Raw genomic sequence first — 14,484 nt, forward strand, 5'->3', positions numbered from 1 at the left:
TTCCATAATTTTTTGTAACATTTATATGTTTATAAAGAAATAAAAATACATTAAGCCTCTTCATTCCAAGAGGTTTCAGACCAAGTTTCACACTTTTTACATATACAAATAAAACCTAGTTATTTTCTAAAATAAAAAAAATGTATCTACCCATATATGTTTTCTGAAAAAAAAAGTGGCTTGCATTTTTGACCAGTACAGTTTTACATTAAAGCATACAGTATCATTAGATAAAGAATGCATATAAATATATATATTTGGGTTAAAGGTATGCTAGAAACAGAGCATTTGATGCTCAAACCACCTAAAAATAACACTTTAATCTGATGGAATTATGATTAAATCTTTACAACATCTCACTTCGTTAAACCATTTAGCTGATATTCAAACATTTTTTACAAAATCCAGGCATTGTTAATATTATAATAAGTCATACTCACTTTAACCCTGTTCTTCCAGCACAGGTCTCTCCAATGTCAAGTATAGAGATGGCTAGCACACGACTGAGGGAAGTAAGGTGCTAGTGAACGAGAAATAATCCCATCAATACGTACAAGTCTATAATCACTGCACGATTATTTCTCATTCACTAGCACCTTACTTCCCTCAGTCGTGTGCTAGCCATCTGTATACTTGACATTTGAACTACTTTTGGCTTTAAGCACCGACAGAACCCATGTCAGCAGAAACCTACGCCTACAATGACGCCACGGGATCCACAATCCTGTCAAGAATAAGGAAAGGAACCGACTTTCTCCACATACCCAGTAAGGACATCAAAACTAGGGACTGGGAAAAAGAAAAGAAGAAACTCATCTCCTATGACCTACACTGTGCCACCCTTGGTGAGTACCATAGACAAGGAAAGATTCCTCGTGGCTTACGTAGCCACCTACGACCTGCACTCTTCTCGGAGAATGATCAATATTGCGCCACTTTTCAGAAAATTCTGAACAAATGTTCTTTGGACATTATTTTATTAACAATCGAGTACTTACAAGAAGCAATTAAGGAAACCGAGGTCAAGATCACTACTATCGAAACCCAACTCACAGCAACCTTGAATGACACCGAGTTTACCACACTTAAGAATAAAGTTGATTCAATACTGTCCTCACACCAAAAAAATCTTGAGGAAAGAAAACGTGCCAAGTTTCAAAGAGACACAGAGGACTATTTAAACAATTGTGTGTATAGATGGGAGGACCCAACTCCCAGACGACAACGGGCAAGATTTCGCCGACCAGCGGGTGGCAATCACCCCTCAGGGGGCTCCTCGGCTGCGGGGGACTCCTCACCGGGCTCAGGCAGCGATACTGGCAGCCTTCACACTACGAGACCTTCGTTTTTTTTTAGGAACAAACACACGCCAATACGGAGGGCAAAGAAAAAAGGACGCAGACCACCAGATGACGCTCCGGTCGAAGGTAGGAGTCCAAACAATGTAGTTAATATTTCTGACTATTCTCTTTCCCCTACTGAACTTAAGGTGTTAAATATGGGTTTGTCCTTTTACCCCACACCAAGGTGGGACTCTTTCCAACTTGAAAAAGACCTCCATCGTTTCTATAGAAACATTAGACTTGAAGTTCACTTTGATGCCACCTCCCAACTCAATACCAACACAGTAGGTACAATACCAAATCGTGACGTAGATCCCAAAATTACTATTGAGACTCTGGGACTGCGCACCCCTAGTAATTTTATGCCACCAAAAATCAATCACGCGGTTGAGACCTTCATCAACCTCGATAGGGACATTAAACAAACTATCCACGACCATCGCCTTGGCTTCCTCCCTGTCCGCCATAACCTCAATTCTGTAGAGAAACAAGCCCTAGAATCCCTCAGAGACAATAAAAATATTGTCATAAAACCGGCGGACAAAGGGGGCGCCATCATGATTATGAACAGGAGCTACTACATATCAGAAATTAAGAGACAACTTTCCGATATCAACACATACAGAAAGGTACAGAATGATCCCACATTCTCAATTCGGCATAAAATCACGTCGGTTCTGGATAGACACCTTGATCTTAAGACCATTGATAACAAAACTAGGACGTATTTACTAAATCACCATCCGGTCACACCTGTGATATACATACTTCCGAAAATACACAAAAACCTTCAAAACCCACCGGGCCGCCCGATTGTAGCATCCATGGATTCTATCCTCAATCCTCTCTCAATTTTTCTTGAGAAAATTCTCACACCATATACTCGAGGTACCAAATCTTTCCTCTTAGACACAGGAGACTTTTTGCAAAAACTGCACGCGATCAAGCAGGTTCCACCTGACAGTATTTTATGTACCCTGGACGTAAACAGTCTTTATACATCCATCGCCCATGACAAGGGGATTGATGCGGTACGGCTTACTTTACAGGAAGCCAATATTGATAGTGGATCACAACAGTTGTGCCTGGACCTACTGGACCTGGTCTTAAGGGAAAACTATTTCCTCTTTGAAGACGATTTCTATGTACAGACATGCGGGACCGCCATGGGGTCTAACGTAGCACCAGCTTATGCCAATCTGTACATGGATCGTTTTGAAAGAGACCATATTTACTGTAATACCACCTTCCAAGACCAGGCACTTGCCTGGTATAGGTACATCGATGACATTTTCTGCATTTGGCAAGGAGACCAAACAAGTCTTCTTGAATTCTACAACCATATAAATACCATCAGACCAGAATTGTCATTCACAATTACGTACCAAGTGGATATGGTCACATTTCTGGATACCAGGGTCATTAAGGACCAGATGGGCATATTAAGTACTGACATCTATACCAAACCCACAGACTGTAATAGCCTACTTCTATATAGCAGCTGTCATCCCCGGGACACTAAAAACAGTCTCCCAAGATCTCAATTCAAAAGGGTTTCAAGGATAGTTTCCAATCCCACTACTAGGGAAACAAGATTAAATGAAATGTCTATGAGGTTCAGGGCCCGGGACTATCCAGCACAGCTTCTTGAGACAGAATCCAGGAGGGCACTCAATGAAAATATGATCTGTCCAATCATGACCAATAAAACTCCTAGGGTACCGTTTGTCCACTATCATCACCCCTCCATGCTCAGGGTCCATAATCTGATCCGGAGGCACTGGCCTCTCTTGCATAGGGCATACCCTAACATTAACATCTTCAGGAATCCTCCACTGATGTGTACAAGACGTCCCAAAAACATCAAAGACAGGGTGGTCCGGGCTGACCTGGGATCAGGAAAATCAATAGGCACCAGAACTTTGAGCGGCCAGAGAAGGACAGGTACATTCCCTTGCCTCAGCTGTATGTGTTGCTCCAATATAATTAAAGGCAACGAGGTGGTCCACCCAAGAATGGGCAAATCTTACCAGATAAGGGATTATTACACCTGTGAGTCTAACTTCGTGATCTACATCATTAAGTGTCCCTGTGGCCTGCTGTATGTGGGCGAGACGACCCAGGCCATCAGGGACCGGATTTCTGCTCACAAATCCACAATCAGGTGCGAAAAAACATGGTTGCCCCTACCAGCACATTTCAAAGAGGCCAGACATAATGTAGCCCAACTCAGATTTCAGGTGTTAGAAAGGGTCCCTAGACCAAGAAGGGGTGGTAACCATATCCATATCCAAATGTTGAAACAGCGGGAAACATATTGGATCTACACCCTTGACACACTTCACCCCAAAGGCCTTAACCGCGATATAGATTGGTTAGTATAATATCTTGTCTTTTCTCCATAGATGAACTAATTCTTCTTAATCTACGTATCTCTATGATTGGGTAAGATTGAACTTCAGAACACCTTCTCACCTCCCCCCTTCTTTTTCCTTTCATCTTTCTCCCCCCTTCTTGTTCTATGGTTTGGACTCCTACATTATTATATTACGTTTATGATTTATTACATTTAATTTGTTTCATTTACTCAGTATTTCATCCAAATTATTATATTACTTTTATGATTTATTACATTTTATTTGTTTCATTTACTCAGTGTTTCATCCATGTTTACCATTGAAATTAGTCCAACCGCTTTTTCAGCTTTTTCAGCTTTTTTTGAGTCATTTATTGTTTCATATTATTTGCTTATTCTTCTTTTTATTTATGTCAATTTATTTTTTCATTGGAATGTATATTACTTTTATGATTTAACTTACTTCATTTATTTTTGTTTCATTTATCCGTACCCACCATTGAAATTACCCTAACGACTGTTTCATATCATTGATGTATTATGTTCTTTTATTGCTGCATTTGAATGCTTGATGTACAAATGACTCAATTGACCATGCCCCAGATATGTATCCATGCTGTTGCTATTTCTTGTGTATACATGTTTACTCTTATAAAGAGGCATTCAATGTTAGTCCCCTAATCTTTAGGGCCACCCCCTCAACAAGCTCAATGTTTCTCTTTCTTTCTTTTTTTGCTTCCTCCCTCCTCTCTTCTCTGCGGAGTACTAACATTACCATGGTCACCACAACATAAGCAGGCCCGCCTACCGCACACTGCGCATGCGCCTACGCTCCTCATCTCTATAGCTCGGTTTGAGCTTGATGTCTTACTGCGCAAGTGCCGGCGTTTCCCGGCAACACCTGATACACAAGCGTGGATATGACTCCACAGCGCAGGCGCCTGCTGTTTACCCACTTCCGGTCACCGGACCTACGAGCGCTATAAATAAGCGCTCAGCCTGTGTCCCCCCAGGCTTCCCACTGCTAAGGCACGGTTGTGCCAGCCCTTCCACTCCACCACCTACGTACGATTCCGGATCCGGCCACCATGTAAGTACATGTTGGTGTCACAATTAAACATTGCCTAAGGTCTCACTATATTGATCACCATACGCTTTACTTTATTCCAGTGGCACGCATATATTCCAGGCTCATGCAGCCCTGCCACCATGCCACCACGTCTAACCAAAGGGGGCGCACTCACTATCTAGGTCTGTGCAGCTCTAACCTAAGGGTAACTATATCCTCCGACTGGTTACTATATTACTCACATTACTCTTATCACAGTACTCCAGTACACCTTATCCCCATAACATTGGACTGTAACTCACCACAAGTACTGGATACTGCCTCCGCACACTTATAAATACATCATACTGCAGTTATTTGATTGTAATTAGTATCCATCACCCTTACCAGGTTATACGTGCCAAAACTGGCCCATGCCTATCCAGGACGTACAAGCATAACTTAGTGACGCACCTCTACTACGGTATGTCCCCACATCACTCTCTATTGTTCTGTAGCTCCTGTCTTATCATCTAGATCTAGATAGACCTTAATACTCTAACTGGTCTCCTTGAAACAACATCCATCTCTCTCTTGTGTCTCTAGCTGGTGTCCCATACTGGTTCAAGGGTCCCCATATAGGCTATACCCCAAGTCACTAGCCTTTCTGACATGGCTTCAATCCCTTATTATGCCTATTATGCCGTATATGGCTGCTTTTGTAAATATTGTATATAGTGTATGTAATGTAAATCTTATGTATATCTGTTTTCATTTTTTCTAGCGACACAGTGATCAAGGCCACAGAGTGGCTGAAACGTCTTTGTACTTGTCGCCTTTTCACGTGCAATAAACGCATTTTTTCTTGAAGCATAAATTTTGTCGCAAAGTGTGCAGTGATTATAGACTTGTACAGGTCTCTCCAATGGTTGCTTCCAGGACAGGAAGTCAAGCAATGACTTCCTGTTCTTCAGTCACCTGGTTTATCTTTGGTTGTAGAGGTCAGGTGACCAGAATAAGAAACACTGGATGACCTCCCACTTTTGTCACCTGATGGCTGCAGCAAATCATAGGCCAGGGCTGAGAAATACAGGCAATCCATCATGCAGTACCATCATACCATCATGCACATATTGCTCTCCTGCATTTTACTGTTTATTTCCATTCTGGATTGCTCTTTATAATAAACTCAACCCTTTCACCTATCTGGAGTGACAATTTTATGTCTTTATCTACGTGACAGGATCCTATTTGTGCACCCATCCACAGGAGTGCTGTGGCTACCTTCTGAGGATGACTTCTTCAGTCACGGTTTGTCTTTGGTTGTAGCGGTCAGATGACCAGAATAAGCACCACTGGTTGACCTCTCACTCCTGTCCGATCATAGCTGCAGCAAGTCACAGGCCAGGGCTGAGAAATACAGTCAATTCTTTATGCATCATGCATTACCATCGTATGATTATCAACAGGGAGACATTGGATTGGTTCCAAATTTTTTCTGCAGCAGGACAATGACTGCAACCATACAGCCAACAATGTCATTAAAACTATCTTCAGCATAAAGAAGAACAAGACATTTTAGAAGTGATCATATGGCCTCCAGAGCCCCAATCCCAACATCATCAAGTCTTTCAGGAATTACACGAATTTGCATAAGAAGATCTGTGGCTTTCCAAGATGTTTTGAACAATCTCTATGCTGAGTTAGAGATGCCCTTAATCTGGTAGACTGGGACAATATCCTCAGAAATAAGAATACAGATAATAAATGGAAAATGTTTAAGAACATCCTAAATAGGCACTGTAAGCGGTTTATACCTTGTGGGAATAAAAGGACTAGAAATAGGAAAAACCCAATGTGGCTAAACAAAGAAGTAAGACAGGCAATTAACAGTAAAAAGAAAGCATTTGCACTACTAAAGCAGGATGGCACCATTGAAGCTCTAAAAAACTATAGGGAGAAAAATACTTTATCTAAAAAACTAATTAAAGCTGCCAAAAAGGAAACAGAGAAGTACATTGCTAAGGAGAGTAAAACTAATCCCAAACTGTTCTTCAACTATATCAATAGTAAAAGAATAAAAACTGAAAATGTAGGCCCCTTAAAAAATAGTGAGGAAAGAATGGTTGTAGATGACGAGGAAAAGGCTAACATATTAAACACCTTCTTCTCCATGGTATTCACGGTGGAAAATGAAATGCTAGGTGAAATCCCAAGAAACAATGAAAACCCTATATTAAGGGTCACCAATCTAACCCAAGAAGAGGTGCGAAACCGGCTAAATAAGATTAAAATAGATAAATCTCCGGGTCCGGATGGCATACACCCACTAGTACTAAGAGAACTAAGTAATGTAATAGATAAACCATTATTTCTTATATTTAGGGACTCTATAGCTACGGGGTCTGTTCCGCAGGACTGGCGCATAGCAAATGTGGTGCCAATATTCAAAAAGGGCTCTAAAAGTGAACCTGGAAATTATAGGCCAGTAAGTCTAACCTCTACTGTTGGTAAAATATTTGAAGGGTTTCTGAAGGATGTTATTCTGGATTATCTCAATGAGAATAACTGTTTAACTCCATATCAGCATGGGTTTATGAGAAATCGCTCATGTCAAACCAATCTATTCAGTTTTTATGAAGAGGTAAGCTATAGGCTAGACCACGGTGAGTCATTGGACGTGGTATATCTCGATTTTTCCAAAGCGTTTGATACCGTGCCGCACAAGAGGTTGGTACACAAAATGAGAATGCTTGGTCTGGGGGAAAATGTGTGTAAATGGGTTAGTAACTGGCTTAGTGATAGAAAGCAGAGGGTGGTTATAAATGGTATAGTCTCTAACTGGGTCGCTGTGACCAGTGGGGTACCGCAGGGGTCGGTATTGGGACCTGTTCTCTTCAACATATTCATTAATGATCTGGTAGAAGGTTTACACAGTAAAATATTGATATTTGCAGATGATACAAAACTATGTAAAGCAGTTAATACAAGAGAAGATAGTATTCTGCTACAGATGGATCTGGATAAGTTGGAAACTTGGGCTGAAAGGTGGCAGATGAGGTTTAACAATGATAAATGTAAGGTTATACACATGGGAAGAAGGAATCAATATCACCATTACACACTGAACGGGAAACCACTGGGTAAATCTGACAGGGAGAAGGACTTGGGGATCCTAGTTAATGATAAACTTACCTGGAGCAGCCAGTGCCAGGCAGCAGCTGCCAAGGCAAACAGGATCATGGGGTGCATTAAAAGAGGTCTGGATACACATGATGAGAGCATTATACTGCCTCTGTACAAATCCCTAGTTAGACCGCACATGGAGTACTGTGTCCAGTTTTGGGCACCGGTGCTCAGGAAGGATATAATGGAACTAGAGAGAGTACAAAGGAGGGCAACAAAGTTAATAAAGGGGATGGGAGAACTACAATACCCAGATAGATTAGCGAAATTAGGATTATTTAGTCTAGAAAAAAGACGACTGAGGGGCGATCTAATAACCATGTATAAGTATATAAGGGGACAATACAAATATCTCGCTGAGGATCTGTTTATACCAAGGAAGGTGACGGGCAAGAGGGGGCATTCTTTGCGTCTGGAGGAGAGAAGGTTTTTCCACCAACATAGAAGAGGATTCTTTACTGTTAGGACAGTGAGAATCTGGAATTGCTTGCCTGAGGAGGTGGTGATGGCGAACTCAGTCGAGGGGTTCAAGAGAGGCCTGGATGTCTTCCTGGAGCAGAACAATATTGTATCATACAATTATTAGGTTCTGTAGAAGGATGTAGATCTGGGGATTTATTATGATAGAATATAGGAATATAGGCTGAACTGGATGGACAAATGTCTTTTTTCGGCCTTACTAACTATGTTACTATGTTCCTTCAAAACCTGAGTGCAAGAATTGATGCTGTTTTGTTCTTAATTTTGCAGCATTTTTTTCCACACTTTTTTTTACAGAAATATATATATACATATATATATATATATATATATATATATATATATATATACAGTGCCTACAAGTAGTATTCAACCCCCTGCAGATTTAGCAGGTTTACACATTTGGAATTAACTTGGCATTGTGACATTTGGACTGTAGATCAGCCTGGAAGTGTGAAATGCACTGCAGCAAAAAAGAATGTTATTTCTTTGTTTATTTTTTTTTTAAATTGGGAAAAGTTTTTTCAGAGGGTCATTTATTATTCAACCCCTCAACCCACCAGAATTCTGTTTGGTTCCCCTAAAGTATTAAGAAGTAGTTCAGGCACAGAGAACAATGAGCTTCACATGTTTGGATTAATTATCTCTTTTTCCAGCCTTTTCTGACTATTTAAGACCCTCCCCAAACTTGTGAACAGCACTCAAACATGGTCAACATTGGAAACACAAAGGAGCATTCCAAGGCCATCAGAGACAAGATCGTGGAGGGTCACAAGGCTGGCAAGGGGTACAAAACCCTTTCCAAGGAGTTGGGCCTACCTGTCTCCACTGTTGGGAGCATCATCCGGAAGTGGAAGGCTTATGGAACTACTGTTAGCCTTCCACGGCCTGGACAGCCTTTGAAAGTTTCCTCCCGTGCCGAGGCCAGGCTTGTCCGAAGAGTCAAGGCTAACCCAAGGACAACAAGGAAGGAGCTCCGGGAAGATCTCATGGCAGTGGGGACATTGGTTTCAGTCAATACCATAAGTAATGTACTCCACCGCAATGGTCTCCGCTCCAGACGAGCCTGTAAGGTACCTTTACTTTCAAAGCATCATGTCAAGGCTCGTCTACAGTTTGCTCATGATCACTTGGAGGACTCTGAGACTGACTGGTTCAAGGTTCTCTGGTCTGATGAGACCAAGATCGAGATCTTTGGTGCCAACCACACACGTGACGTTTGGAGACTGGATGGCACTGCATACGACCCCAAGAATACCATCCCTACAGTCAAGCATGGTGGTGGCAGCATCATGCTGTGGGGCTGTTTCTCAGCCAAGGGGCCTGGCCATCTGGTCCGCATCCATGGGAAGATGGATAGCACGGCCTACCTGGAGATTTTGGCCAAGAACCTCCGCTCCTCCATCAAGGATCTTAAGATGGGTCGTCATTTCATCTTCCAACAAGACAACGACCCAAAGCACACAGCCAAGAAAACCAAGGCCAGGTTCAAGAGGCAAAAAATCAAGGTGTTGCAGTGGCCTAGTCAGTCTCCTGACCTTAACCCAATTGAAAACTTGTGGAAGGAGCTCAAGATTAAAGTCCACATGAGACACCCAAAGAACCTAGATAACTTGGAGAAGATCTGCATGGAGGAGTGGGCCAAGATAACTCCAGAGACCTGTGCCGGCCTGATCAGGTCTTATAAATGACGATTATTAGCTGTAATTGCAAACAAAGGTTATTCCACAAAATATTAAACCTAGGGGTTGAATAATAATTGACCCACACTTTTATGTTTAAAATTTATAAAAATTTAACTGAGCAACAAAACTTTTTGGTTTGTAAGATTTATGCATCTGTTAATAAATCCTGCTCTTGTTTGAAGTTTGAAGGCTCTAACTTATTTGCATCTTATTAAACCTGCTAAATCTGCAGGGGGTTGAATACTACTTGTAGGCACTGTATATATATATATATATACAGTTGTGTGAAAAAGTATGTGCCCCCTTCCTTTGCAGGTTTGTCACACGTAAATGTTTCAGATCATCAATCAGATTTACACATTGGACAGAGTTATAGGTCTTAATTATTATATATATAAACTTACAGGGTCCTGTTTTAAAAAGTTATTCCCCTCATCTTAAAACATAAAGTAACTTTGGTTTATCACATCTTTGGGAAGTTCAAATTCCCTAGCCACACCTAGGCCTGATTACTTCCACACCTGTTCTCAATCAAGAGATCACTTAAATAGGACCTGCCTGACAAAGTGAAGTAGACCAAAAGAGCCTCAAAAGCTAGACATTCCACGATCCAAAGAAATTCTGGAACAAATGCTAAATAAAGCAATTCAGATCTTTCAGTCTGGAAAAGGTTGTAAAGCCATTTTTCAATTTTTGGGACTCCAGCAAACCACAGTGAGAGTCATTATTTGCAAATTGCAAACTGTTGAACAGTGGTGAACCTTTCCAGGAGTGTCTGGCTGACCAAATTTACCCCAAGAGTGCAGCTCATCCAAGAGGTCACAAATGACTCCACAACAACATCCAAATAACTGCAGGCCTCACTTGCCTCATTTAAAGTCAGTGTTCATGACTCCACCATAAGAATGGGCAAAAATGTCCCGCATGGCAGAGTTAAAAGATGAAAACCACTGTTGAGCTAAAATAACATAAAAACTTTTCTCAGTTTTGCCATAAAAAATATTACATTATAAACGAATTTCTCAACATCTACACCGCAGCTATGAGGCATACAGGAAAGACTGGTTTAATCATTCAATTACCTGTATGCCCATAGTAATAGATCACAATCGTCCAGGGGGTGACAGATTCCCTTTAACATCCTGCCTATGAGTTCAAGTATTAACACAGCTTACAATTATATGATTGGGCTATTTTATAGGGTAACAACCATATAATTCAAAAGTCAAAACAGAGCACGTTACGCTCAAGTGTCCTATTCAGAGAAAAGTAGCAAAATCTTCCCCATGCATGATTTTATCTTTGCCATTGAATGCCGGGACAATGTCAGCTTTATGCAGCTACAATTTGCTCTATTTATAATGTTTCTTAGATTTTATAGCATTATTGCTTGCTGCTTATGACAAAACTTGCTAAATATTGTCGAGAAGGAGCCAAAAGTGAATTCTAGTGATTCAATCCCATTTGGATGCTTTTCTTCTGGTGTATCTGTTTCCTTCACTGTCAACGGCTTCATACACTTCTCTCTTATTTTCCTCTGTTGCATGTAAATAGGCAATATAGGCAACACACGCTGTAATTGAAAAAAGTCCAAATGCCATAACTGGTTTGTTAGGTTTGATAAACAACTCCGGGTTCACGGCTCAGAACAGACTGGTCATCTTCACCCCTCTAAATTCAGGTGTCTGATAGTCCTTGTCTTTGGGGACATCACCTTTAATACCAGAAGGTTCAGAGGATGAGGAGGACATCTTCACGGGTAGTAATGGCAGCAGGTTCTGGGTCCTTCTGGGATATACGTCACGTGCTCACACCTTGCTCCACCATGCGATCTCGGATGGTGGAGCAAGGTGTGAGCACGTGACGTGTGATGTTGTGAATTCTGTTCTCGAACTCCCTCCTGTGATCATGAATGGTACTTCGGCGAGTTCTGTCCATGGACTCTCTCTGGTGGCTGTGAGTGGAGCTGCTGGTTCTGAGGTTCCTTCTCTAGCTGACCTCGTTTAGTTCTAGGCTGGCTGCTCTATTTAACTCCACTCAGACCGTTACTTGATGCCAGCTGTCAATGTTCTAGTACTGGTTCAGTTCTCTCTTGGATCTTGCAGATGACCTGTCTACTCCAGCAAAAGCTAAGTCCCTGCTAGTCAAATTGTTTATCTCTGTTTTCTTGTCCAGCTTGCTATCATGATTTTGCCTTGCTAGCTGGAAGCTCTGGGATGCAGAGTGGCACCTCCGCACCGTGAGTCAGTGCGGGGGTCTCTTTTTGCACACTCTGCGTGGTTTTTATAGTTTTTTGTGCTGACCGCATAGTTACCTTTTCTATCTTCAGTCTATTTAGTTAAGTCTGGCCTCCTTTGCTGAAACCTGTTTCATTCCTGTGTTTGTGACTTCCATCTTAACTCACAGTTAATATTTGTGGGGGGCTGCCTGTTTCTTTGGGAATTTCTCTGAGGCAAGGTAGGCTTTATTTTCTATCTTTAGGGGTAGTTAGCTCTTAGGCTGTGAAGAGGCGTCTAGGCAGAGTCAGGTACGCTCCACGGCTATTTCTAGTTGTTGTGATAGGATTAGGGGTTGCGGTCAGCAGAGCTCCCACTTCCCAGAGCTGGTCCTGTATTACTAGTTTGCTCATCAGGTCATTCCTAGTGCTCCTAACCACCAGGTTATCATAACAGTGTGACCTCCCGGGAGCCGTACACGGTGGATGTAATACTAAAAGTTAACCATATCCCAGAAGGACCCAGAACCTGCTGCCATTACTACCCATGAAGATGTCCTCCTCATCCTCTGAACCTTCTGGTATTAAAGGTGATGTCCCCAAAGACAAGGACTATCGGACACCTGGATTTAGAGGGGTGAAGACGACCAGTCTGTTCCGAGCCGTGAACCCGGAGTTGTTTATCAAACCTAACAAACCAGTTATGGCATTTGGACTTTTTTCGATTACCGCGTGTGTTGCCTATATTGCCTATTTACATGCAACAGAGGAAAATAAGAGAGAAGCGTATGAAGCTGTTGACAGTGAAGGAAACAGATACACCAGAAGAAAAGCATCCAAGTGGGATCACTAGAATTCACTTTTGGCTCTGTTGTGAATTTGCTTTTTGCTCCCTCTAGTGGTTACTAGTTTTTTGACTCTGGTTTTTCTGTCATTCCTTTTATCCGCACCTGGGTCGTTAGTTAGGGGTGTTGCTATATAAGCTCCCTGGACCTTCAGTTCAATGCCTGGCAACGTAGTTATCAGAGCTAGTCTGCTGTGCTCTTGTCTACTGATCCTGGTTCCAGTTATATCAGCTAAGTCTGCCTTTTGCTTTTTGCTATTTGTTTTGGTTTTGCATTTTTGTCCAGCTTGTTCCAAATCTATATCCTGACCTTTGCTGGAAGCTCTAGGGGGGCTGGTGTTCTCCCCCCGGACCGTTAGACGGTTCGGGGGTTCTTGAATTTCCAGTGTGGATTTTGATAGGGTTTTTGTTGACCATATAAGTTACCTTTCTTTATTCTGCTATCAGTAAGCAGGCCTCTCTGTGCTAAACCTGGTTCATTTCTGTGTTTGTCATTTCCTCTTACCTCACCGTCATTATTTGTGGGGGGCTTCTATCCAGCTTTGGGGTCCCCTTCTCTGGAGGCAAGAAAGGTCTTTGTTTTCCTCTACTAGGGGTAGCTAGATTCTCCGGCTGGCGCGTGTCATCTAGAATCAACGTAGGAATGATCCCCGGCTACTTCTAGTGTTGGCGTTAGGAGTAGATATATGGTCAACCCAGTTACCACTGCCCTATGAGCTGGATTTTTGTATTCTGCAGACTTCCACGTTCCTCTGAGACCCTCGCCATTGGGGTCATAACAGTTTGCCAGGCCAGTATTAAATGTTTAATGCATTGCAGAAGAGGGATTATAAGAAAGAAGATTCTGAGTTTTTTTTTTTCTCTTCTTCCCCTTTACCTCAGAGTGGCTATGCTTGCTGCAGACATGAATGTCCAGACCTTGATTACAAGTGTGGACCAGCTGGCTACTCGTGTGCAGGGCATACAAGACTATGTTATCAGAAATCCTAGGTCAGAACCTAAAATACCGATTCCTGAACTGTTTTCCGGAGACAGGTTTAAGTTTAGGAATTTCGTGAATAATTGTAAATTGTTTTTGTCCCTGAGACCCTGTTCATCTGGAGATTCTGCTCAGCAAGTAAAAATTGTTATTTCGTTCTTACGGGGCGACCCTCAGGATTGGGCTTTTTCGCTGGCGCCAGGAGATCCGGCATTGGCTGATCTTGATGCGTTTTTTCTGGCGCTCGGTTTACTTTATGAGGAACCCAATCTTGAGATTCAGGCAGAAAAGGCCTTGCTGGCTATGTCTCAGGGGCAGGACGAGGCTGAAGTGTATTGCCAAAAATTT

General features: G+C 42.0%; 1 protein-coding gene across 1 annotated transcript in view; it reads left to right on the forward strand.

Moving 5' to 3' along the window:
- The window catches only part of EPM2A (EPM2A glucan phosphatase, laforin), a 300,202-nt gene that overhangs the window by 251,778 nt on the left and 33,940 nt on the right, over nucleotides 1–14,484 (forward strand). The gene's annotated exons all lie outside the window — the stretch shown is intronic.

The sequence above is a fragment of the Ranitomeya variabilis genome, chromosome 2, assembly GCF_051348905.1.
Source record: "Ranitomeya variabilis isolate aRanVar5 chromosome 2, aRanVar5.hap1, whole genome shotgun sequence".
In the NCBI taxonomy this organism is placed as follows: domain Eukaryota; kingdom Metazoa; phylum Chordata; class Amphibia; order Anura; family Dendrobatidae; genus Ranitomeya; species Ranitomeya variabilis.